The 27,075-nt window shown below is 49.1% G+C and overlaps 1 long non-coding RNA gene across 2 annotated transcripts in view; it reads left to right on the top strand.

The window, feature by feature from the left end:
- Nucleotides 1-27,075, top strand: part of LOC106492650 (uncharacterized) — a 386,415-nt gene that overhangs the window by 347,161 nt on the left and 12,179 nt on the right. Inside the window, exon 5 of one of the 2 annotated variants that reach the window (XR_010884043.1) lies at nt 18,276-18,757. The exons of the other annotated variant lie outside the window; for it this stretch is intronic. This is a non-coding gene — a long non-coding RNA (uncharacterized lncRNA). Of the gene's footprint in view, nt 1-18,275; nt 18,758-27,075 lie in introns of those variants that run through there. 2 annotated transcript variants of the gene reach the window in all.

Here is a 27,075-nt window from a genome sequence, read left to right as displayed (position 1 = left end):
TTCAGGGTCGGTTAAAAAATTAAGGACCGGAGGTTTCTGCTGAGTGCTGCACGGAATACACGTTTGGCTTGTATGAGTAGCTGCTGCAAGAGGTTAAGAACTTAGCAGGATTAAAAGAAAAGATGGTAATATTTAAACCCAGTTTCTGAAGACTTATTAACCCCAAGTACTCTTGAATAAGCTTGTTGCTAAATATTGGGGTTAGAAGGAAACTCTTCCTGAATGGTGAGTTATTTTGTTGAGGTCAACTGAAGAATTTCTTTCTCAGAACCCTGATTTTTACCTCTTTAATCTGCTTGGATGGACAGATTTTGAGTATGATCCCGTTTTTAAAAGCTTTGCCCAAAGGTCTTTTGCCAAAACCACAAAATTATGCAGAACTCTAGTGTGGGAATTTGAATTCTTACTTCCTTTACACCTTTTTTTTTGAAAAACACAAAATATAGGAAGTTAATGTCTGTAATTTCTCTACTAAAAGTTTTGTCCATTCCAGAGAACCACAACTCATGTAATAGAAGTTTAATGAGAAAGACATATTAGAACATTATTTTTCCCCTGTTAACTTAATGGATTTCACTGACATTTGGAGTAGGTATCTTTAGCAAATGGAAAAGTTGCATCGATTAAAAATGAACCCAAGGCTGAGGCATCAGAACTTAATTATCAAAACATAGAAATATTTCCAGTGTATCCATTTTATAAAAAAGAGCCAGAGACTCATCCGCATCCAGACAGCAGCAAGAGTTTGGCATCGGACGAGTCAGAAGGATGAAAAATGCCTTAGTTATAACGTGACATTAGTATTGTTGTGAGAGATGGCTGCGGAGGCAATAGGCTAAGGCTCTTTCAAGGCTGATGAAATCAAACATTTGATGGTTAAAACAGAAGAAAAGGGGATGGAAGCGGGTATTCTGTTTTCACGCATCTTCATCAAGCCCCAAATCCAAGCCTGGCGCCCTGCCAGCCTTCCACGCGGCTTTTCACGGGAAACGCGCCCTTCTTGGCTGCTGCTTTGGACTCTTCCCGCGGCAGAAGTACCCGTGTCTTGCAGTTTTACCTCTTTCCGCTGAACTCCTAATGAGCTTGCTCAGGCCCCGGAGCAGCAGCATTTTGCTAGCTGTGATCCAAGCCGTAAGTGCTGTTTTAGTGGAGTAAGAGGAAGAGGAGGCTGCGGCGAGATTCGCAAATTTGTAACATTTAAAATGGGATTTATTGTGTCGCGCCAATAAAACCCTTCAGTGGTAAATTATTTACGTCGGTGCTGTTACTGCCTACGAAGCTACCATTCAAAGCTGCTGATCAGTCACCATTACGGTCACGTTTTTTACAGCAGTAGTTCCCCGGGGAGCCAGCGATGGGCAGCAGCACGGGCTGCACGGCACAGGGGGGGCCACCCCTTGTTTTCTGTACTTGTGAGCAATTTTTGTATCCCAGCAGTCAGCGACGTATTTCAAATAGTTCTATAACGCACAGCGAGCACAGGTTAGGACTGTACTTTATAATGTCCTTTTTATATCACTGTTTTGTCATTATTTTTTCTATAAATGCTGCTGCACCTCGTAGTCCTGAGGTTGGGCTCGAAGTGCTTTGCTGAGGTAGGGCTTGTAGGTGCTCATGGTGCGGATTGGACTGTAGCTATTTGGATATATGGGAAAAGGTGTGATAAAAGGTACAAAGCGGTGTTGCAGGCACAAAGTGGTGTTCGTCCGCCACGAGAGCCTCCTCGGAAACGTGAGCGTGCAGGGCTCCCGCTGCCTCGCTCTGCTGAAAAAGCATGTCTGCCCTAGGTAGCTTTTACTCTTTCAAACAGAAGAGGAAAACTTTAGGATAACCTCTATGAATAACCTCGCCTTCTCTCTCTACATCATGCTCCGGTAGCAGGATTTTCATAATTCATAGCCTTCCCTCAGGGCTAAATAATTCAGTACATTTTGGGGGTGTTACCAAATAAATGCAAAAGAAGAAGAAAGGAATGAGAGGGGAAAAAAGCCTTTACACACCCATTTCCCCACTGAGACTTGTGCACGTGCGAAGGCGTACGGGAACATACGTGTTGCATTTGCAGGCAGCTCGCGTGTGTTGAAGGCCTTTGCCCACCCACACAGTCAGCTGCAAGCGTCGCCAGCGATTCAGCATAGAAGTCACCGTGGGCATGGTGGTTCTCTCCTCCAAGCAGGAATAGCCGTTTGGGGGATAATCACGAGGATTCACTGAGCTGCAGACAGGGAAGCATTTTGTGAGCTTTTGCCTTAAGGTTTTTAGGGGATAAAATGCAGGTGAGTGAAAAGGAAAAGAACATAGAAGAGTTGCTTAAAACAACTGCTTGACACAAAGGGATTTGTTACTACAGTTTGATGTCAGTCTCCTATTCCCATTTTCCGTAACACGCACTCACGTGCACACGGCGCCAACCATCGGTGAAGATACAGGTAGACAAAGAGGTAGAAACTGTTCTGTACTTGCTGTTAGAGGTACCTTATCATTTCTTGGCTGCTTATCCCATAGCTGGGAAATGCTTGCTTTTCCATCTGAAATGCTTCTTTTTCCACCAGCCAAAGTGTCCCCTGAGGTCCCCGTGCCCTACCGCTGCTTCGGCTTTGGAGGGAGCTGCAGTTGCTCCGTGGCGTGACTGTGGGCTGAGGTCCAAAGGCCACCCGGACCACAAGGCTCCTCGAGTCCCCATGCCCGCTGTGGCCATGACGGGGGCACGCTCAGGCCAGGCTCAGGATTTGCGGCTGAAATGAGATTCTCAAAGTGTTAAATAGAGTTTTAGCATTAATATCAGCACTGCGGCAGCAGTCAGAGCTGCTGAAGTTTGCTGACCGGGAAGCTGGTCCGAGGCATAACAGGGTGGTAATGCACAGGGAAGAAGCTTGAGGGGCAAAAACCCAAATACGCATGAAGTTTGTTCGTTAGTAAGCGTTGTAGGGGCTCGGCCAGCTCCAAGCTCCTCTGCAAGGGAGGGAGCCTGTGTTGCTGCTGGGCTGGTGTCTCAGCTTGTTGCTGGGGCTGTTACATTAATTACTGACACGTTTTTCTCTCTTATTGATGGGCTGGATGGTGAGTGTTGTAATCTGAGACGATTTCTTTGCAACCAGTCTATGAAACTACCCAACCTTCATTTTGTAACCTACAGTCTCCACCCTCCTAATCTCCTTTTCTTGTAGCTCTGAAGCGATGGGGCGTGTGGGATGGGAGAGGAAGATCAGGCTATAATTCCACCCCAAGACAACCGAGCTCAGCCACCAGCAGCACCATGGGTCCTTCTCACCAGGACCCATCTCCCCGGGCAGAGGCAAAGCTCCTCGCTGCAATGGCTTTACTGCTTCTAGCTGCCAGCCCTACCTAGTTGTACAGCTCTTTTAGCACTCATCATTGCTCCTGCATAAACGACCAGTTCAGGTTTTTGCAGTGAGACTGTCCCGTCCGCCCTCTCTGCGACCCAGCTCTTTGCGCTGCCACCGGGGTCCCATCCCGGCTAATCCCGGTGCCTCCCCGCTCGAGCTCAGCACCTGGCAGGTTTCCCAGGCCTTGAGTAATTGCTGTAGTTCTTTTCCACACCAATTTTTCAACATCCTTTTAAAAATGAAAGCACTAGACCAATATTCAGTATTGAATTCTCAGCTTCACTGCTGTCAGATGGAGAGAGAGAAGATAATTTTTTCTTCACCTATTTATGCACGTTCGGGAATGACTGTGAGCAAGGAACCGGCTCCCTTGAGGCCACTTTCCGCTTGTCCATGGTTTCATATTCTGTGCCTTAAAGTTTTGCCTCTCCATGGTCAGATCCCGAACTTCTCCTGTTCCTACAGCCAGGGTTCAAGCGTGTCCTTCACAAGAGCTCTGTGGCTGCTAGGTTTTCACGGCCGCTGTTCGTCTTTCTGGGAGTCTGGAGAGATTAATTTTTCAGCCACTTGTACGACTCTTCTCTGTTCTGAGGGAGCCTTTTGAACCCTGCTGCAGTTCCGGCAGTTATTTTATATGTACTTCCAGTCCATTAATGAACATAGAGCATATGCAGGTATCAGCTGAGGCGGCCAAAATATGCTTTGATCGTTCACCACTGCCAACACTTTTGTGAGATCTGCTCGTGGTCAGTGTTTAATTGCGTGTCAGGTGTTACGGATGGGTTTCATCCAGCACTAGCGCTTGGGAGGGCTTTTTTTTTTTGGCAAACAGAAAGGTCTTCTATTGCTGTTCAATGACAGCAAGCAAATATGTCTTACCTCAGTTGACCTGTTACATCTGCTGTTAATTAGAAGTAAAGGAGCAGGTGGAGCCAGTGGTTTGGGGAGGAGGTGGGCAGAGCTGCGGGAGGAGCACCACGGTCTGCCCTTGGCTCTATCCTGAGCCGTATCCCGCTGGCCACCAGCAGGAGCAGTAGGAGGCTGGGTGAACCTGTGGCCTGACCCAGTTTGGCCAGTTGCATCTTTTTGTGTAATTACAAACTCTTCATTTATTTCCTGTATCCACCGGTGTCCTGTGCCTGCACAATATTTAATGCATTGTAATACTAGCTGCTGAGAGCAAACATCCCTGGAAAATATTGAAGAAACATCACTTGCATACGCTAGCGTCTATCCGAAAATGTCAGCAGTCTCTCTAGATGGTGCATAATGAAATCCATGTGCTGTTGCTGAAACAAAATTACAATTTTTAAGTCTTTTCGGGCTCCATTTTCTAAAAAACAGATGGAAATCCCTCCCCCTCAGGAAACTGCCTGAGATCCTGCGTACATCCTGCATATATCCTGCCCAGGCACCGCGGCTCCGTTTCGAAGGCAGCCCACATTGCAATGTGCCATTTCGTCCACGTACCGTCAGTCTGTTAGTTGTTCATCCGTTACTCGGCGCTGGAGCTGTAAGGGAGGTTGTCTTCCCTACTAGAATGGTAAGCTTGATACACTGCCTAGTGCTACAGCACTGCTTTTTATCTGGGGCCATCTGACACATGCTTACCGGCTTCTGAACACAGAAAACCTGGGTCTCGAAGAGAAATAGTATTTCCCAGCCGCATTCTTTCTCTCTCAGCGAGAAAATCTGGTGATGTTAATTCTTAGCAAGTAATTGGATAGTGTTTCACACTCAAAGCACTTAAAATTTATTTATGTAACAACTGCATTATAAAGATTTTTGGAAATTATATAGCCGTACAGAAGGCAAAGGACGATTCTTCGCCTCTGCAGGCGCTTCTGCAGTGTCGCAGCTCTGGCTCGGGTGCTGGATACCAGCAACCGCCTGAGTTGTCTCCAAGGGCAATTGCTAATCAAACCCTTCCCATCGCGATCTTACGGATAAAGTTCTTCAGGTTTAGGGCAAGGTTTTGGTGCCTGCAGCAACAGAAGTAGAGGCTGCGCAGGCTCCTCCACTGCTCTGCGCTGGAGAAGCCTCCCCGCGCCGTAGCCACCGACAGCCCATTGCCGCGCTGCCTTTTTTCAGAAGAAAAAGCAACGTGGCAAGACAACTGCAACTGTATCTGCCTGACTTTGTCCCTTTCCTGGTTCAAAACAGATTTGCCGGTAGTGCTTTTTATTCGTAACAAACCTTGGGACAGGATTTAACCAGCAGGACAACCGGAGCAAGGGCTGGCGGGACCTGGTGATCCCGCTCTGCCCTCTTGCCTATTCGGTAGGGCAGAGGACGTGTAACTTGGATATCGGAAGAGTTGGGGCATGAGCTGAGAAGCCCCTTAAAGAGAGGGTTTGTATACAGCAAAGTGGTGAGTTCAGGGGCGGCGAAAGCAGGGTACAAACCTGGGACAGGTTGGGAAGAGCAGATGGGCAGCTGCTGGAGATCCCGCTTTTCTTTAGCCGTGCCCGTGCTGGGAGGCCGAAGCAGGTCGCAGTTTGACGTCTTGCCTCCCATGCGCCAACCACGGCTGCTGGGGACGCGCTGCTGGGGACACGCGTACCTGTTCCCCTTCGAGACCCCGCAGCGCCTGGGCTCCTGCTGGTGGAAGCACCACGTGCCCAAATCTGGTCCTGTCGGTACGTTCCTCATTGCTGGGCAATATTAAAAGCCCCGTGTTAGCGAACTGGCCGGTTAGCCGTGCAACGCGGTGCGCGCGGCACCGGGAAGGCGGCACCCACCACGCCGCCGTGGCTCTGCTGGAGATAAACCGCTGTGACGCCTGCTGACAGCACCCCTCTTGTAACTTACCTCTAAAACCTTTGCATTTTCTTTTGACATCGCCCTTCTTCTTGCTGATGAAAACCCCCTCTAACTTGGCATGGAAGTATGAGCTCGTTGGATTGAAAAAAAAGAAAAAAGCTGAAAGCAGTTGACGTTACTACAAGAAAGACTGTGCAAAATTGCGGATTGCTGAATTTATAGCAACCTTATTTATTTGTTCGAGAAATATCCCGGCGGCTCTTCCCTGGGGCGCGCGTGGCTCTCCAGAGGTATCGGCGGCCGTAAGATGCGACGCTGAGCAGCGAAGGAGCTACCGGAGCGTGCGCGTCTCCGCTGAAAGGCGGTAAAGGCCGTTGCTGCCCTCGCGGTCTCTGCGTCTCGCGCCAGCGACGAGCAGCCCGTCCCTTGCCGCACGGCGCCCTGCGGGCGTTGCACGTCGCGCCCGGCTGTCGCTGGAGCGGGAAGTCTTCGCCTGTGGGTGTGTGGTTTCCTTTCGGATAGCTGCAAATACAGAAATATGACCAGATGCTCCCCATCAGCATGGGAAAAATGGAAAAACCTTGTGGATTTTTACCTTGCTTCAAACCAACGTGTGTGTATCAAAGCAGAAGGCTGCGCTCCCGCGTGGGGTGCGTGGCCGGTGGTCCGTGTCACCCGCGCAGAGCCTCTCGGAAGGTTGCCCTTGGGTTGGGGCACTCGGCCTTGTCCCAGGGCACGTTGCATCTCGTTTCTGTAGAGCTTCCCTGCTTTCAGAGCTGCATCCGATGGGGGGAACCCCTCTGCGCATCCAGGCGTGCTGGATCATCTCCATCTCTGCAGACAGCGCTGTCAGTGCAACCTGGACCGTCCAATTAACCCTGTACGTTTTCGTATTCGGCAGTGATTTGGCAGCGATGATGACACACTTTTAAGCACAGGCAGCGTGTGATCCAGGCGGCTTAGAGAGGCAGCCAAAGTTTCAGACCTCGTCGTGATAAATTCTTCCGTTCTTCTGCAGTTCATTCGTCAGTAACGGCATCGTTGCTGGCAATTTATAAAAAGCCTGTATGTGGCGCAAAGGAGTTTTAGTAACCCAAATGATGGGTTTGGAAGTCTGAAGGTGAAATCCCACCCGCGCTGACGCCGATGCCCAAACCTGCCGTTGCTTTCATTAGGACAGAATTTCAAACCAAATATGTTAAAGTGTTTTTTTCTTTCCGTTTTTCGTGGCTGTTCTGAGCGGGCTGCCAGTGGGGCATTGCGCCTCTGGCAGGAGGCGTGATGGGTCTTGCTCTATCCAACGATCTCGGCACTGCAGTGACACGAAAGGAAAAAACCTGGAAGAAGACAAAGGATCCTAGAAAACCTGCTTAAGACCGCATCCCAAAGCCAGGTGGTAGGTAAGTGCCTTCCCTAAAGGAAGGCACTAGGATTTCCACTGAGCTGGAAATAACGGTATTTCCCTCGAGTTGGAAGTGATGATACTTGTGCGGAAACCTTTTTAAACAGCTCTGTTTTCCCGGTAAGAAAGCTTTGACGATCCTGGGGTCTGAGTTTTCAGGTGGAACCCCATCATTTCCCCCCAGGAGTCTGGGTTTCCCCCTCCAGCCCGGCGAGGCGAAGCCCGAGCTCGGGGAAGCCGCGGGACAGCGCCCAGGAGCAGTCTGCAGCATCCTTTTCCCTCCCGCTTTCTGCCGACCGATCCCAGAGCTCCGGGATGAACGGCAGCATTTGAGTCTCTGCAGAGGTGGTTTGCTTCGTTCTCAGCTGAGGTTCCTCTCATTTCGCAAATGCTCAGGCACGAAGCGAGCAGGGCGAGCTGGACGCCTGGGCCGTGGCGCTGAGGAGCAGGGACGGCCAGAGAAAATCCTGCCGGGGACGGGACGGCGGCAGAGGAGGACGCGCGTGTCTCAGGAGGGGCTGGGGGGGCACTGCGAACCTTTTCTATTCCAACCAATTTTTTATGTTCCTCCTTCCCGAGTCCCCGTCCGTGGGGTCGCGTGAGCTTGGGCGAAGCTCGTGTTGAGCCCAACCACCTCTGCTGCCCACGGTGCCAGCACATCCGCTCCCACCGACGCCGGGCTGCAGAAAGCCACGTGGGTGCCCGGAAAGGGGGAAGATCTGATCTCGAAGGTGCGTGCACAGACAGTGATTTTGGACAGGGACGGGGAGATATGGGAGCTGAGGAAAAGGCTACGCAGAATTTGAGAACTGACCCCTGGAATTTCCACTGGATATTCCTGCGGTGGAAAAGGGTGGAAAGAACTCGTTTTACATGAGAACGAGAAGAATGTAGCCAGAAAATGACTATTGGATTATTACACTTAAGTGTCTGCTCTGGAAATGAAATTTTTGGAATTACCTAGGAAAGTAGCAGACTGCCAATATACTGTCAGAAATTTGCCTCCGTGGATGTGGTTGCAGCATTGCAGTCATACATTTTAAGATGCATTTCAAATCTCAGACATGGGCAGTAATCGGGCCTCCCAAAATCTGTTAGGTGAGTTTTGCAGTAGCAAAGTTGCATATTTCCGCTTGGTTTAACACAAACAAACATAAAAAAGCCAATTCTTAAAGGAAAAGTCTATGCAGATATTCTCAAATTGCTTCCCATACTGGAAGGGAATTGTCCAAAACACGTGTGTGAAATTCAGATGCCAGGGCTTTACTCCAATCCAGCAAACGCCAGAATGAATCCTTCCCCCAAATCGTTAAATCTCACCTCGTTTGCCTTGGACCCAAGCACACCTCCGGATACCCGGTCCTCTGCATCGGCTGGGACGCCGTGACAGCAAACAGCTGCGCTTCTATTAGCTCTTCTCATTCCTTGCCATGAAGTGTCGCTGCCACTACAAATTTGGAGTGACTTGAACAGTCTAAAAAAAAGTTCAGTTTGGGGTCAAGCTTCCTGAAATAGCAGCGAGACGTACGAGGCTGAAGAGGGGCGGCTCTGCTGTGTGGAGCGGGGTGCCGGGAAGCAGTGCGCCGTGGATGAGGCTGCTGCAGCCGTACCGGTCAAAGCGGGAGCTGCCCCTTGGTGGGCAACATCTGGACACTCACAGAAATAAATGGCACATCTGCTTGTCAGCCTGCGTGCTGTGCTTAGCAAGGGGTTTGCCTGCACGGGTGAAAAACAAATCTGTGGCTGATCAGGTGTCCACGCGAGTCGGTCTTGCGAGCCAGTAGATATGCAGGTGCGCTGGGTTGCAGCCGTCTCTGGGCTGAAAGAGCTCGGCGAGCACGAAGGTGCTGAGCGCAGGCGAGCGGAAGGAGCCGGGAAGCGCCTGCCTCCCGGCCCGCGTTTCCTCCGCAGGCTAAGGAGGACGGAGGGAGGATGCAGCCCGGAGCAGCCCTCGGAAGCCGCGAGTGCGAACGATGCTCCGCTGGAGCCGGCGGCGCAGGTCCCGGCGTTTCTGGCCTCTCCGAAGAGCACTCTGCTAGGCCACAGCCGTTCCCACGGGAGGTTTTTACACCTTCAGGAGAACGACATTTTTATTCAGAGGTCCTGCTCCTCTGCCCGGTTCATGGGCCTGTCGGAGACCTTCTCCCCCTGAAGCCCCACGAGCCCAGGCAAATCCTCTCCCTTTCCCCTTCCATACTCCCTTCCACTCTCTGTCCCTCCCCTTACGTGTGCAACCTCTTCTGCCCCTGCCGTACACGTGCTACAGACAATTCTTCGCGCAGCAAAACACAGCGGTCGTGAAATGCAGGAAAGTGAGGAAGTGTCGGCAACTGACTTTTGCTGGCCAGAAACACCAGAAGCCGCTGCCAGCATCTTCCTCTGGTGCGCTCCGTCTCTCCAGGGTGAACCAGACCCAGACCCACCTGCCGGCCAGCGACTTGGGGAAGGTTACCCGAGAGCCACAGTCCTGCTCCAACCGGCGGGCGGCACCAGGGCTCTCCTGCCCACTGCAGATCTGAGAAGGTCCTCTCCTCCTGCTGCCTTGTGGACAGCAGCTGAGTTGTCTTGGTCCCTGACCTAGCTTTCCTGTTCATAAGAAATGGGAGAAAGTTACCTTTTGCTATGGTCGGAAAAAACTGTGATGTGCTGCGCAGTTTCCGAAAGGCAAGGGTTGGGGAGGCAGCGTGGCTACGCAGCTCCACTGCTCCGGGTCTCCGGTCCTGATCCTCGCTAAAGAATCCAGCAGATCAAAAGCCGCCGTTGTTCCCACAACTGTCCTCATGCCGCAGTTTCAGCGATCTGCAGAATAAGTACGGGTGAAAATACAGTAACATCTCGTGGTCAAACGCGCACGGACCAATGCAAACGGCAGAGCCTTTGAGCTGGGTCTAAATAAGCGTGTTTCTTGCGTAGGTAACGGCGTAGCCAGGAAAGAATTTCATGCACAAGGAGCGTGAACTGAGGTCTCAGGAACTGAAAAAAGCCTCGCTGGGGAGACTGCCAAAGCGACGGCGGCACGAAGATGCCCTGGGCTTGCACACCTCCGATACGCTGGCAAATAAGAGCATGGGCTTTGTAAGCGATGCAAACCATCACCGACACCGCGGGCAGCAGCTGTTTGATTTCCGTGGAGTTTTTGATGCATTTTAAACCAGCGCTTTGCTGCTGGCCCTAAACAGGGCGATTTCCCAACTCCGTAAGGCGTAAAGGGAGCTGTGCGGCGCCTTCCCAGGGGTGCCTGCTTCATCCCAGGGCGCGACTGCGGCGGCGAGGGGCAGGGCAATACCCCGCGCCCGCAGTGCGGCTGAGTGCCGAGCGTTGGCGTGCTTTGGTGGGGCAGGAACCTTTGGTGGGGCAAGGTGAGCCACCCCTCCGTGGCAGCAAGTGCACGTGCGGCCTGGATACACTCTGGGTTCCCTGCTCGATGCAAGGCCACGTCTAGCTTTCCCCGGAAAGGGTGAGGGGGTCCCCATGCTTGAGCAGGAGCGTACTTGAGCTCCATGCAAGAGCGAGGGGAGCACTGAAGGAAGAGAGGGCTCAGAAGCAGCTACGCAAGGGAGCTCCCTGCTTGCAATCAGGCTGTCGAGGCATTGGTACATGCTGGATCTTCCCTCCCGAGCCCTTTCCAGGGAGAATATCGCACCACGGCATGGCAGCACAGGACGCTGTGCTCCAGCCTGCTGGAACGTGCACATGGGAGGGATACCCTGAAGACTAGGTGCTTCTGGCACTGCCCCACCACCCAAGGTCATCTCACTTAGCCAGGGTCCACATGCACATTTGGCATTTGGCTTGTTGGATGTGGAGACACGTGTCCCATGTGCATCAGAAAACATGGCCTTGGAGTCTTTCAGTGGTCAGGCTGTCTCAGATTGCAGTCCAGGGAGCAAGCGCGGGTCCCTGCCTTTTCTGCTTCTAGGCTGACATGCACCTCGAGTCCTATAAAGCCTGCGGCACTGCTGTCCCCATGCGGGAGCCCAGGACTGCACATGAACTTCTCTTTTGCCTCCGTGAGCTGCACTGGGCAAAGGGAGAAGGACACGGGGAGGATTTAAAACTTCCCGTGGGCTGCAACTACTGCCTCTCCTCGTGTTGAAACTTTGTCCGGGGAGGTCATGACAAGACACGTCTGACTTGTCTGCAAGATGGGGCAGAAAGCTCTTCAGCCCACATTTGGCTGCATGGTGGTGACTGTATCTTACGTGCCTCTGCCCTGATCCGTGGGGATTTGGCATGTGCTTCTCTTAAGAGCTGTACCTCCATGCCCTTGGGTTCGACCCGCTGGGCTTGCGTATGAGGACTGGAGATGATTTCAGAGGGAGGAAGAAACACGGTCTCGGGGGAGTTGGCAAATCCTAATGCAAAAAGGCAACTAAGCTATTCCCAGGGGCAAATCTATGGATGTGGCTGTTTTGGGCCTGAACTCAATGCTTACTGAAGCAAAAATGAGTTTAAGCCTAAAAATGCTTAAAATCTTTCTCCTGAGATGTTTTTTTTTTTCTTTTTTGACTGATAACCTTAAAGAAAAGTAGGAAAATCTGGGGATGGAGAAATGTTGGTGGATTTGTGAGTGACTTAGAGAAAAAGTGATAGAAAACGCGAGCCATTTGAGTTTGGGGATGCTGAAGCTTTGCTGAAGTTCCTGCTGTTCTCTAATGACGGAGATGTCTGCCAGTCTTGGCTCTGCTGCAAGCTGCACTCTCTAATTAAAAATCAATTAGTATGTTTAGCAATTATCTAATTAACTTACTAAAGCTATCATGTTAGATTCATATCCAAACATGCCTCTTAAATTGTATGTATTAGTAATAATGCAAATGATGCATTTATTGCTCATGTAAGTTTGGATTAATTTGAAATACGTGACATGTCTCTAAATTTGCACATGCCTAATAAACTGTACCTGAGGCTTTTTGAATATCCAATTAAAATCATAAAAACAATCCTGGGAACACAACTTTGCAAGTTCTCTGTACAGAGGACTCCCACTGAAGCTCAAACGAAAGAAGTAGCATGAAAAGATCACTCACATCAGCATCAGCTTGCAGGACTATGAGAGTTAAAGCTGGTGCTGTTTGACTCTCCGCAGGACTTACTGTCAGGTAACCGGGTGGCCCAGAGGACTGAGCATCAGGCTGTACCTTGAACGCTGTGGCCAGGCTCTCCAAGCTTGGCTCGGGGTCTTGCACCCTTAATTCTCAGTCCCATTTAGGCTGGGAGCTTCTTGGAGCGAGGACCCCTCCTAGCCAGCCGGATTCATAGCACCTATCAGGTGGACCTCATCGCACCAAATCCTCTCAGTAATAATAGAAAAACTCCAAGGACCTGTTGTTTCCTGCATTCAGAAGAGGTCAAATTCATTATTGAGTTAGAATTTAGAAAGTCATCTATTAAGCCAGTATTTTCAGCTACAGTAGTTGTCTCTGCTGCAGCTCTGAAATGTACTGCACCTCCTAAAGCTGCAGTAGTGGAAAAAGTGGAAAACACAAAACATGCTTCTGTTTGCAACCGGTTCTAGAATGGGAAGCGGGAGCAGCTTTGCAGAAATCCACGGCCTCTGTCCTTTCTGAAATGATCCAGATGCCTTTCCTGGGAACCTTGCCGTTCAGTATATTAATGAACAGGCTATATAGGAGGGTAAAATAGTCTTGTAATGTGCATCAGTAGCTTTGAAGAACCAAACATTTATGTAGTCAAGCAAACTTAATGGCTTGAGTGGGAAGTTGAGAAAATCCGGTGAAATGCATGACCAAGTAATACGGACCCCATTTCAAAGGACTGCTTCAGCTTATCAGTCTGGATTACAGGGAGGGCTTTCTGGCAGAGAGGCGTATTCAGGGAGAACGACTAAAAGATGACAGATATCGTTGGTGCCACGGGCTGGAGCTCATCCCCTCCCATGGCTTTGGGCTCCCTGGAACCACAGGTGTTGCCAAACAGTAACGAAGACGGAAAGAAACCCTCCTGTAATGCCTCAAACTGTCTGAAAAAAAGTGGTGAAGCTCTAGAAGCTTTGCAGCCTTTAAACCAGGACTCTTTTCTCCCCTTGATAGCAAAAGCCGTTTCCAGATCCGACTTCCGTGTGTTCCGCAGCTTCAGCACTGCTGAGCAGAATTTATGAATCAGAGTGCGCTTTTAAAGATGGTCACTTCTGTGTTATTAATAGCGAGGAACGTGGCCAGAGAGAGAACACATAGCCACCAAATGGTGGTGATAAAGCCAGCAAATTGTCTTCTTAAATTCCCTGGAAAACGTTTGTCCTTGATATGAGCAGGCTTGAGTTGGTGGCAGTAGCGACGCCAGAGCTTTGCGGGATCTAATGGTGTATGTCGGGACGGTGCGAGTTGCCCGGGTCTGTGCTCCCATGGACGGTGGAAACCTTAGCTCCTTCAATTAGTTAAAAACCTCTAAGGTGAAAAAACACAATAGAAGAGGTTCTCCCTGGGAAATAGAAGCATAAAGTGACCATTGGCCAGATTTGTAAAGGTCATTAGTTGCCTAAAGAGGCGTATAGGACGTGCCTACTGAATTTGCTGAAACAAAATCCAGCCAGCTCCACTCTGGGCGTTGGGGAGGAGGAAAGCAGAGAAGAAGGAAGAGCGAGTTTGAATACGAATAAGGAGCTATAACTTAGCAGGGTTCAAGAAACGATGAGAGGCATGTGAAGAGGTGAAGGTCCAGATTTATCACAGCAGGACTGATTTTTAAGTGCATGCTTAACCCCCCCAACTAGTGTCCAAGAGTAATGTGACTCCTGTGTCCTGGAAAAAAATAGGGCGGTCTTCTGGTACAATTATAATTTTGAGTTAAAAACCCATAAAAAATCAAAGGAAAAGTTCTCGTGCTAGCTGAGGTCCCTACGTACACCCATTATAAAGCTGTAAAGCCATGGCTCTGAGGACTTTCCAAACAAGTGTTTCTTCACTAGTAATTATGGAAATGTAAATTGTATGCAAAGTCTTTAAAGCAGCTAAAGGTTTCTGATTTACGCCACTTTGTAACATCTGTCACTTTGCAAATATATGTTCCCTTCCACCCCCAGATCCTGACATTTAAAAGGAGATTTAATATTACAATTGCTCATTGAGAAGGAAATCAAACATTTCTTCCAATATAACTGACCTCTTAGGACACTTAAAACTTTTGGAGTTAACAGCAGGCACTAAAACAGGTGACTGATTTTATTGTCCTTAACATCTTGCCAACATTCATAGGCTTCTGCCAAATGCACTTTCCATGTTTGGCGTCTCAGAGCTACATGAGATGCTCTTAAAAATTTATAAGTGCATGTTACAAAAGACAGTCTTCCAAGAGCAGAAACCCACTAACTTGAATTTCTGTTCTACCACCCAGAATAGAAAATGCATTAAGGTTTGTTTTAAATTTTCATTGTTCTATTTGTGCTTGATTTACAACCTACTGGAGTCACTGCAGTGTGTCATAAGACTGGAATAATTTAAGTATTGTCTCAAAGAGGCAAACTATTAGGCTATTTGCAGTTGGCTGTTTGCAGTGTGATCTCCACTATAGCAGCTGGAGATTACAGTTTTGTTTGTGGCTCTGGAAAAACACCAGAGAGGGGCAACAGAAACAATAAACTAGACCTAGAAGATCCTCTGTCATAGGCTTTGAGGAAAACACTCTTAAACTTTTTTTCTTTTAAAAGGGAATATAAAATAAACCACTTATTTAGGATAAAAATGATAACATTACCCCCAAGTGAAATGAAACTTCCCAATCTAATAAAGCTTTTCAGCTTATGCAGAAATGAAATTGAGGCATGCTGTTTTTATTTAATCATGTTTTGGTTCAACTTGCACCAGCATTTCTCAGTTTTTAAAATGCGGCCATGGGAGACTCCCCCTTCCCTCTCCCTCCAGACCGTCGTATGGTCGATTCTGTTTGGAAATATTTCTCTTGTGGGAACTTTTCCTCAAAGGTTTGATGCCGAATCCCGATGTCTACAATTAAATATGATTAATGTAGGGAGTCTTGGATGCCTCTTATAACCCTTAGAGCTGCAGCACGTTGCACAGCCCCTCGATAACGCGTCCTCCCTGGTTTGCTTTGCACAGGGCAGGTGTTGCATTTCCCAGGCGGAAGGCTGCATTTGGAAAGCAAGACAAGGTAATTTAACCAAGGCTCTATCCGTTCGGTAGCCCAGCTCTGCCTCATCCGCTGTTCTTCTCTCAGAGCTTTGCTCCTCTTCGAATGCTTCATTTTTTAGCATAGTGGAAAAAGAATTAAAGCTATCGGTGTGCGGGGAGGAGTGGAGATTTTCCTTCTTCCATCCATCCTCTCCCTCCTCCCTCTCCAGTAAACCTTTGCTGCCACAACCGCTGCTTATTTTAAAAATACCCTGCAGAAGCAAAGTGAAAAAATAGGACCTGACTCAAAGAAGAATGAGTTTCCTGCTTACATGCCTGAAAAGGTGCTGAGCAGTTCGAGATCCGGCCCGCGCGGCGCTCCCGGCGCTCGGCACTCTGGCCCTTTGGCTAATGGTTATGCGCTGGCGGTTTCTCCGTGGGTTTTTAGTGACAAGGGACGAAGGGCTTGCTGTAGTAATCCTCTTGGCGGCTTGGTGCTCAAGGATGCCCCTCATAACAGGGGGGTGGTAGCAAAGCTGTGGGATTTTGCTGTCGCTCTCCAGGCTCGGAGGCCGGATCCCGTGGGTGCGGGCAAGCCCGAGGGAAGCTGGCAGCCGGCTCTGTCCACGCGCCATGTCCCTGGGAGCCCGTGTCGCCGGGATTCGGAGGAGACGCGTCCCTGCGGTCCGTGGAGCTGCTGGGGAGCTCAAGAAAAAGAGGAAAGAGCAGGAACGTTGGGCTGAGGATGGGGGTTATCTGCCAAGAGGGGAAGATCGGGTGGACGAGTCCCCGTGCAGAGTCCTTCAGCTCAGGAAGAATCCTTCCCCACTCACGATTTTAATCCAGGAATACGGGAACAGTTTTAAGTACTGTCGGGTCCACATTTAGCAAGACATATGGCTTGCGTCAATCCCACTAAATTAAGAGTGGAGGGGAATAGCCCCGACCCTGAAACGGGGTTGACCGTACGGGTAGAGTGTCAGCTCCGTCCCGTGCCGGCGTTTTGGGCTGGGGCAGCCCGCGGCAGGCTGAGCGCTGCTCAGGACCAGCCTGGCTCGGGACCCTCCGCGGGAGGCAGCTTGCCCGTGCGCACGCTGGTTTTCGGGGGAAGAGACCTTATTAGCACCGATAGGGCCAGGCAGCCCCAGCTGGCCACGGGGCCGGGGAACACGCCGACACCGTGTCGTTTACTAGGTGAGATGAAACCAGAGCCTGAGAAAGCACCTCCGGGAGGTGTTTGGGGCTGATATTCGAATACATAACTCGGATAAGAAAAAAGGAGCTTCCAGCTTTAATACTAAGTAGCCAGGCAGACTGACTGCGGACGTGGGGGCAGACGGGAATTTGTGAGCACGACCACGAACTACGGAGGTCTCAATCCTTCAGAAGACTATGGAAGAATAAAAAGTAGGGAAAATGAAAAAAAAAAAAAAAAAGCAAAACAAAAGCAATGACCTTCAATAGGGCAAAGTCCAATAAACTCAGCACTGTAGGTAAGATCCTTTGGGAAACAAGACTAAATGAAAAAAGGAGTTCAGGAAAGTTGGCAGTTCTTTAAAAACGCTATTAAGGGCACATGTACAATCTATTGCAGTACAGAGAAACAATAAGAAGGGTAGTAAGGAACTACGGTGGCTAAATCCGGAGCTCTTTTATTGACTCCAAGCAAACAGGAATTGTACGGAAAGTAAAAAGTAGATCAGATTTCCAAAAAAATAAAAAGTGCAGGGGAGTCCTATAACAAAGACAAGAGCACAGAGAAAGGGTCAAGCAGAAGGGCACCCGAAAGTGAGAAGGGATCGTGGTACAGCTGCATTGGCGTAGGAGAAGGCCGGGGGAGCCTGCGGCTCACGACCAAGCCGATGGAGCGGGAGGACCGGCCCGAGAGGGCGCTGAGCCCGCTGAAGCGCTGGATGCTTTTCCTTCCTTTAGTCCTTGCTAAAAACTTCCATAGCCAACCCCGTTACCAGATAGGTAAGTACTCAGGCTAAAAGAGGGAAAGGGCCTTTTATAAAGTATTGATATTTGGTAAAAGTTGTTGGATCACCTTGGTTCGGCCACGTGCTCACAGTCCTCGCCGAAGCGACACTGCAGCCGCTGCCGCTTGCAAGGGAGGTGGGAGAGGGACGTCTCAGCGACTGGCAAAGGGCTAGTAAAAAGCAAGGGAAAAATCAGAGCTGTGATCGCCTTAATTCGTGGAAAAACACACCAATGAGCGAGCCCTGGGGTACGCTGTCCAGGCTGGCCGAGTCACACACACCTGCTTTTGCCCCGTGCTGCCTCCGGCGTGCTTTGGTGGCCCCGGCTGAGCGTCCCCTGCGGCCGCGCCGTCGGGTGGCCCGAGGGCTGGCAGCGAGCGGCGCCGGAGGAGCAGGGCTCCGCTCAGGAGGCAAAACGAGTCAAACGGTGCCTCTTTACAGAAGCAGCGGAGACGCGTGTGATTTCTATTAGTTTAACAGAAGCTGGAGGTAAATATAAATCAATATGTAGCTACGAGCTGTGCATTGTTTGTCCCTATCTCAGCTTTACTAGGTGAAATTATAGTTTGAAAGGTCAGTGCCTGTGTTTTAAGAATAAACCAAAAATACCTTCCTGGACAAATGTTAGAGTTGTAGTTTATCATTGCAGAGAGTTTTCATGGAAATTGCATACAGCAGCTCTTTGGGAATTTTACAGGTTCCTACCCGCCAAGAAGGTTGCAGTGAAGCAAACGGCAGCGGTGCAGCATTAAAAAGCAGCTGCCGGATGCGTCGGTGGACATGAAATTGCAGCAGAAATGCATGGCCCCCGAGCAGATCATAGCTGCATACCGCGTGTCAAGAGAAGATGTCATTCCAGCACTTCACCAACTAGAGGTTCTGCTGGCAACTGTCTCCACCAGCCGGGTAAAACCTCCGCCTGCAAACACCGTGGCCGGCTGGGTGGGTATGCAAGCGCAGTCACCCGGCGAGCGTGTGCTGTCTGGGTTTGACATTTGTTCTTCCTAACAGAGTTATTCATGAGCTGACCGCTTGGTGGGCTGGCAGCCTCCCTCTGTGCAGGGGTAAGGACAAGTGTCTGCAGACTAGCAAACTTGGGTCTAGGATCCATTTTCTCATATTTATCCCCACTGTTTTCCCTGGATAACACAATTAGATGCCGTGGATGATATTTGCACACTGGAGAGGCATGTAGAGCATCTCAGTAAATGGCTTTATTTTTCAGTTGTGTTTCTTCCTTGACAGAATTTGATCCACTCGTGGTAGCAGCTTGCGTCACACCGTAGCTGCACATCCATCCAGGCCCTTTCTGAAATGAATGCGGTCAGCAAAAACGTCCACAGGATTATGACCGCTCGTGTTAACGAAGGATGGTTAGGCGGAGAAATAGCAAAAGCGACTGGGGACCAAAGCGAATTTGCTGCCGCCGTACCCGCTGTGAAGAAGAGGCTCGTTCGCTTGCCGTTCTCGCAGCCTGGCGCACGGGAGTCCTGAGCTTCGTGGCAGTAGTTGCTCCTCTGTAGCAACAGAGCGACCGGGTAAATTTGCCGACTCCAGAGCTAGGCAAGCTTGATGCCACCGCTGAGTCTAGAACACAAATTGATGGGCAGCCTGTTTTATCCCCTCCCTGGGCCAGCTGTGTTTCGTCGCGGTGGTAAAAGCAGCTCTGAACCGCGGGATACACACAGGTCTAGCGCCTTGCAGTCGTGGCGGTAATATGCCCAAGATATTTTTTCTTCTATAAATCCTCCAGCGTCTTTCTGGCCCAAGCGGAGAAATCAGATGCTGAACAACGTCGCTGAGGGAGTAAATACCTCGTAACCAGGCAGGTGCCTCACTTTTCATTTGCACCCGTGTGACCATTTATGATTTTATTTCGTAATGGCATTGCGGCGAGCTGCGTTTTAACAAATAGGAAATTAAATCAGATGGTGATGTAAACCTGCAGAGGAGAACAGGCAGCTGTAATGGTTCTTTATTGCTTATTTCATCTGCTGTTGCATTTTGCCATCGTCTGGTGCTTAGTGAAGTGTATGATTTATTCATAGAAGACACTGTCACAGCCAAAGGGTTGTACAATAAACCACTGACAAGGCCTGTGCCAAAAGCCATTAGAAAAAGAGAACAATAATCTAGACACAAAGTATTTACAGACCAAGTTGTCTTTAATTTAAAATCCTTTACTAAGGCTTGATGATAATTACATCACATTTCAAATCAGCCAATGCTGACAGGCTCCTGTGTTTTCCCCTTCGGTATTAAAAAATCTGCAATAATCGAAATCTACTTTAAGAAGCCGCAACAAATTAATGTCATCTTAAGGTCACTGAAGCACTCATGCATGCTGCTAAAAGCCCGATTTTTCTTATTTACTAGTAGTGCCAGGCTGGCGGAGGAGCTGGCATGATAGATATGTGTTTAATATGACTATTGGGCCAGACACTGATCTATGGTCTTTCTGCTTCTCTTTCTTCCTCCTGTTCCTTCTGTTTCTCCCTCCCCATACAGAGATATTTATGTGTATATGTATATATATATATATTTATGGTTCTGCTTCTCTGGGAAGGGGTGAGGCATCTTGGAGCGATGGAGCAATGCTTTAACGTCTGTAAATCCCAGTGGGATTCACAAAGGGAAAACGTGCCTTAGACTGTTTTTCCCCTCACATCTCCCCGTTCGTAACAGGCGTCTTGATCCCTCCCCGCTACGGATTATTTGAGGGGGCTCTGAGTGCCAGGGGTGACTCTGTGGATTCAGCATGATCCAAGAGGATAAAACTTTGATTTCAGAAAGCACGGATGCAAGGAGCGGGAAGGCCTCACGTAGGCACCATCCCCTTGGCTTGCCTCCACACACACGCACGTCTGGGAACGGAGCTGTTCCCATCCGATACTTCTCCCATTAGCAGGAAGGTGGCAGACAGCAGGGTTACGGTGGATGGAGGGGCCCGCTGCGCAGACTCAACGTGCGTTCCTCCTGTTTAGGAGCCTGTCGTCCGGAGCGGCGTTGATGGCCTGGGCTCTTCACGCTCCAGTTGGAGGGGGAAGCCGTGAAGGAGGGGATTCGCAACCCATGGCATGTATTGGAAATGGGCAAATACTGGAAATGTTGCAGTGAGGGCCATAGCTTTCTCCAGGCTAAGACATTGAGCTACTGGCCGGAGCTGGTCCTCTGTCTGAAACAGGGCATGGGTCCCCACGTTGTGCTTACGAGTCTGGAAGACAAGCTCATTTATTCTTTTAAAAAACAGCTGCTAGACAAGGACATTGGTGGCAGCACATCATGCACAGGATATAAAAAAACCTTTGGTACCTGAATTATGTTAGTGACATCTTGCTGGGATAAAGCAGGGTTTTATGGATCACTTTGTGAAATGTAAATACTTACATTTTCCATGAATTGTGTTCTTTTTTGACAGTGGCCCTTAATTTCACTGTGCCATATCTCTTCCTCTAAGAAATAGGGACAATTTCTCTCTCTTGCTGAGGTCTGTTTGTACTGTAAACGTTTGGAGGCTGAGATAACTCCTTGTCCCATGGTTGTTCAGCCCAGCTCCTGTAAAATCTTGGTCAGCCTGGAGGTAACTGGGTGTTCCAGGGTCCCTACAAAGAGTAATTTGGAAATGAAGGGATCCTATGATGCAAAAACATATTATCGCTTTTTATGGCTTTCAAGACTCATAAAATGATGTGTGGGTCAAAAAAAGGCTAAGCCTGCATACAGAGAGTAGAGGTGAAGAAGAGCAATTGAGTCATCCTAAATGCAGAAGTATTGCTTTAAAGTGGAAATCTGCCGTTTAGTTTGTTCCTCAGTCTACTAATTCTGTGATTCCTCCTGCACTGACTGTGTCCTTGGAACAAAATAATAGTCAATAGAGTATAAAATGCAGGTTACCTGCACGTAAAAGCTTAGCAGAGTTTTGTGTAGGTGTGGCTGTTAAAGGGTTAACTCCATCAGATGTCCTAAGCTATCCCCTCCCAACATCTATTTCCTCACATTTTATGGCTACTTTTTGGAGACAACAGAAGACAAATTCAAAGAAGCCCAATCTGCCTCCTTTGTCACTGCAACTTTGTCAAGGATGCCGTGCAGCGTGCGGTTAATTGATATTCAGGTGTATGCAATTGCAGGGTTTTGACGACTGAGAGCAGTATATACATTGCTCAGGGTCTGTTCTCAGGAGCCCCATAGAAGAGGAAGATGAAGTGTGGTCTCTTGCTGATGTTTACGTTAGCTATAACTTTGTTCCTGCTTTATTTCTCTATGATCTCAGATGTTGCAGAGCTGTAAGGAATTGTTAAGGATTCTGAAATAACACAGGCTGGTTTCCTTGTGATGCACAGTGCAGGCAGCAGGAGTAAGAAATCTGGTTGTAAATCCAGTAAAGTAAAAGAAAAAATTCAATTAGCCAATCTAATGAAAGTAGTCCTTTTTGGAAAGAAAATACATCATGAGGGCTTGCTTTCAGGAAGAAAGTTTGTTGTGTTTATGGTCTCTTCTTGAAGGATTTGAGGGTTCTTTGGTTGTAAATTATAATGTTGTTCCCCGGAGAGTTTAAATAGCCTTTATTTTCCCCAGCAGTTGTGCAAGGAAGCTCTTATCCTTTGAACAGGGTTTGTGGAATATATGATGACTTGTGTCAAACCTCCTGCGCAGGAGATCTCTAAGCCAGAGGCTGGGAGGGTTAGCCATGGCCATGCTTGGGGACAGGGGGCTAGCCCAGATGGACCTTTGGTCTGACCCAGTACAGTCACTCTTTGCATTTTAAGCATCTTAAGTATTTAGATAACACTTCCCAAGTGTTTTCAGCAGCCGAAAAAGTCAGACTGGGGAAGGAGATGGAGTAATGAACACCTGGGTAATCATGCTTACTCTAGCAGGATTGGAAAAGATTTTGAGGATGATCATTTCATGGAGAGCAAATTCATTTGGATACTGTGAATTCTCACTCTTCTGTGCAAAATGATTTTGGACAGCAGATTTAAGTGGCTGATGGCACTGGAGAAAAATGGGCGTTCCGGTGTTTAGGCATACAAGCTTCTGAAAATTCAGGAAGATCGTCGTCCTAATATGAGCTTCTGAATATTTCTGTGAGTAGGAAAGCCTGTTTGGAATTTTAACTAAATGCTTTAAAAAACAAACAAAAGTGTCCACCACTTCCTGGTCTCTGGAATAAGTGGAAGTCTTCCATTTGGGCTAGCTGCTACAAAAGCAATCGCAGCTCTTCTGCTTGTGTGGGACACTCGTGTCCTCACAGCCATCTGGCCAGCAGATAGGTCTGCTCCCACACTGCAGATACTGCAAATGTGGTGAGAACTCAAACATATTTTCAAATTATTTGCAGTTTTTCCAACAAAATGGAAAATGCTTCTGAGACAGGCTTTGCTACTTTTCCTCTTGAACAGGTTGTGTCCAAACTCACAGTGTGCCTGTAGCATACGCTTGCATGCCAGTACTAGCAGGACCTGTGCTCTGTCCCATCCCCTCCATCAGTGTGGGCGAGAGGACCCCGAGCAGCCTCGCTCCGTCCCCTGGGGCAGGTGCATGAGTTCGGAGAGCGCCTGGACTGGTTCAGAGAAGCCAGCCGGTGAATGACTATCAGACCTTCCTTTTGCTGGATGGACTTTCCTGCCTAGTCCTTTGCTCCAGGTGAGCAACGACTGAGGAATGGGGCCTTTTTTCAGAGCTCAGAGCGCGGCACGTCTCCAGCTCTGAGGGGAGGGCTGCCAGCCATCCCTTCGGGGTGCTGGATCGCGTGACCGTGCTGGATGCTGTGCGCTCAGGCACTGCCCTGCAGGTCGGCCCGTGGCCACCGGCCTGGGCTCCGCTCCGGCAGCGGCAAGTGGAGCTAAATCTTGCCCAGAAAACGAAGGTTGTAGGAGATGCAGCCGCAGACACCGGCCTGGCCTTCTCCGAAGGGGCCGTTGCCTCCTTTCGTGCGTGGAGACTTGCACTTCCCTGCACTCTGACAGCAGGGGAGGCACTGCTGGGATTCCGGATTTAGACCTAGCTCATTTCATTTAGGAAATGCCAAAAGTTGGAGCCTCCCAACCCTCCCCGGCACCATGGTCCTGTTCCTTGCAAGAGAGCATTCAGGATGTTCTTGCAGAGCTTTTGCCACTTCTCTCGCGAAAGGCAGTTCTGAGCTGTGCTAGGAGGGTACTAACTCTGAAAACAAGGCGGGACTGTCCAAAAAAACCCACTCTTTCAAGAGCACAGAAATGCTCCACGTCTAGGAAACCCCTGTCCCTCTCCTCTTGCAGCCAGCAGGGCCGTCCCGCTCTTGTAGCCTTCATCCTTCCTTCTTCCAATCTGGCACTTTGCTCGCACCTGTGTCTCGGGGCTAGGTGTGAAGACAGGCGAGTTGAGTACCCACCTACAGCAGCAAGGAATTCGAGGCGGCAAGATGTCAAGCAAAAAGAAAAGAAAAAATTGTTATTTTGTGGCAATAACTATCACCACCCGAAGCTGACAAATTGATAGGGGTGGTTTTAGCGGAGCTGACGACGCTGTCACTGACTCTTATATCTTGTCTCTGCTAAGCCGGTAGCTGTTTGATGGGATTACGTTCAAATGGGAATGTGGCACAGCGGCTGGCACACGTCGGGGGCCCGGCAAATTAAGGAGTTTGCTCCCTGCTCATTTCTGAACCTCCATATAGGAAATGAATCCCTGCTTTAGCTGGTTTCCGTGCTTATTGTTTGGCAGGGGATTCTGCCTGTCCTACCGTTTCTTCACGCATTTTCCTTAAGAATCATATTCGACAGCCTACTGTTTTTCATCTGTGAGCATCACACACTTGAAAGGGCTTCTATGCATTGAGTTTTCTCTAGCCACTTTTTTCAACGAGACACAAGATTCTGATAGCTCCAAATATCTTACCTGGAATATTGCATTAATATTTGATCTTCATTGAAGCCAAAGAGTTGTCTGACCTCTGCAGACAATGCAGAGAATAATAAAGCTTTTGTTTGTTCTTGCCACAAGAAACAAAGGCAGCTTCGCTTCTGCCGATGGGCTGTGAATGCTAACGAAGATGCTTGTTAGCGGGGAGGCTGCAGCCAAGCACGCGCGGCGCTCCGGCTACGAACATTTTCCAGAGCTTTAAATAGAAAAGAAAGTGAGGAAGGAAATCTGCAATGTAGCAGCACCCTGCCACCGATGGATTTGTACGGCTCTGATTTTCTGCGTGTGTCTGCTTAAAACTTCACTCAGAAAGGGAAAAGCCGCAGGTTTGAGGTGGTGCTTCAGCGAGGATGTGCTTCCGTATCAAAATGAATCTATTCAAATAAATAGCTAGCCCATTTTCACAGTAAATATGAAAACAGGCTCATTACTCACATACCCACATGTTAGGGTAGTTCTGAAAGTTAAGATTTTTAGCAGTCTTCCATGAGCGAAGGCTTGGGTTCCTGCTCCCCGTGCATCGGGCGAGCTGGGTGACGTCTCGGGGGGTTCCCAGCCCGCAGCAGCCGCAAGCAGTGACTTCTCTTAGCTGCTTTCCCGCAGGAGGCCGGGTCCACCAGCCTGCGCTTGCCCGCGATGAGCCCAGGGGTAGGACGTATCACCCCGCACCTCCCGAGCAGAGGTTAAAGCTTCCGCTGCTTGTCACGGCTGCGACAGGCGAGAGGAGCTGGGGACCGTGGGGAGCTACCCCACGTCTGGGGGTGAGTTCAGCCTTCCTGTGGAAAAGCAGCCCCAGATACATGCAACCTTAATTTTAGAATTTCTTCATGCTCTATTCTTGATCTATGTCCTTCCTGTTGGGCTAATGCTAGGAATTTCTGTTTTTAATTACTTCCTTGCTATAATAAAAGGTGCATGAGGGGAGAAGAGTAGCTATAAAGACAGGAGTGGGAAGGCTTTGGGCAGGAGAAAAGGAAGGAGAAAGAAAGATAATGCCAACTTAGAAAGTAATGCTATGAGCAATTCCCACTCTGGTGGAAATGAGGTGATCTACAACGAGAAAGTCACTTCTGAGCTATCCCTACCAAATGCATCTTTTAAGGACGGGACCTTTTCCAAAAAGCATTTTAACAACAAATTTGTTATTGGACCACTTTCATCTTTGGATTGGGAGAAAAACATGCAATATGTACTGCTTCCAAGCAGAAACATTTATAGTGTTAAAATAATGCTGAGCCAATTTTCTTGAAATCTCAATTATTTTCCCTTTGTAGATTATAAAGTCAGCTGAGGGTCTGCTCTAATACCTACAAAAGTCAATGGGAGATTTTGCATTAGCTCTCCAGGGAGCTGGATCAGTTTAGTTCCCAGCTGCAAAGCCTTTAAGCTTTGCTATTTTTGAGCTATGTGAAAGTAAGATTTACATATTGGTAAATTGTACTTCTTGCTCTGTGAGTTATAGAAGGTTGATGTTAATTTTCCACAAGTTTTTTGGAGGAAATAAGATATGTAAGTTAGACCTAAAATCAAATATAAAAAGTCAAAGCATATTCTTGCTGTTGTGCTATATTTAATGCCAGGGAAGTACTTTGTTTATTCCAGTTTTGCATCTCACAAAAGCTTGTCTGTGTGAGCAGAACAAGTGGCCGAAAGTGGCAGTTGTCCTTCGCGTTATTTAGTGGCTGCTGGTCTTTAGCTTTAGGAATGAATTGTCAGATTTTTCTCTCCAGCCATTAAGTGGGACGTTTCTCAGTTTTACCTTGGTCTATAACGAGTAATTACAGGACACTGTTGCCCTTAATGAAGTTTTCAGAGTATTATTCACCATTTATGTTCGGGTAGAGTTTGGAAGCCTTGTCCAATTTAATTAAGGTGACCGCAACTGTAATTTTTTCCTTGATTTTATTAATCCTTTTCCAGTTGCCGAGACGCCTGCCCCGCTCCTGGGATTTTGCATGGCACCTGCAACGCCCCAGCAGGCCGGCGCCCCGGGGACACCTTGGTGCTGGGACACGGGCGGAAAACTTCTCCTGTTCCCTGTGCCGCAGCTTGGTCCTGCCTTGGCCCCCAGGGCACAGAGTAATGTTCATACTCCTGCAAGCTGAGATCGGAAAAACGGAGGGGGACTTGGAAAGTTCCCAGGAAAATTAGGCAGCCGTCTGCTTTGGAAAGCTTCCCCAGCACCGCTGATAACAGCTGATGTTTCGTGGTGCACCTGCAATTGCGAGCGAGGAGCAGACCGTGCAGGGCATCAGGTGCTTTTCCGTAGCTCCTTTCCCAGCCTTGGCGTGGGGCGCTCCCGGTCAGGCTCTGGAGCGGGGCAGAACGGAAAAGCATCCAGAAATCACCTCCTGGCGACACTGCGGGCGGCAAGCAAAGGGCTCCAGCGGCAGCACAGGCAGAGCCGTCGGGGCGAGGGCAAGATGGGCAGGCAGGTGCACGTGGGGGGTCACACACACTCGTGTGAGTTTGTAAGCCTTTTTCCCGTAGGAAACCAAAAAAAAAAAAAACACCCACACCACCTTTTCCTCATCAGTCTTTCTTAAATATAGTGCACAGGGACAGTCACAGCTTCCTGGTGCAGCACGGTA

Source organism: Apteryx mantelli, chromosome 4 (genome assembly GCF_036417845.1).
Source record: "Apteryx mantelli isolate bAptMan1 chromosome 4, bAptMan1.hap1, whole genome shotgun sequence".
Classification (NCBI taxonomy): domain Eukaryota; kingdom Metazoa; phylum Chordata; class Aves; order Apterygiformes; family Apterygidae; genus Apteryx; species Apteryx mantelli.
This window is presented reverse-complemented; position numbering and strand designations above follow the sequence as displayed.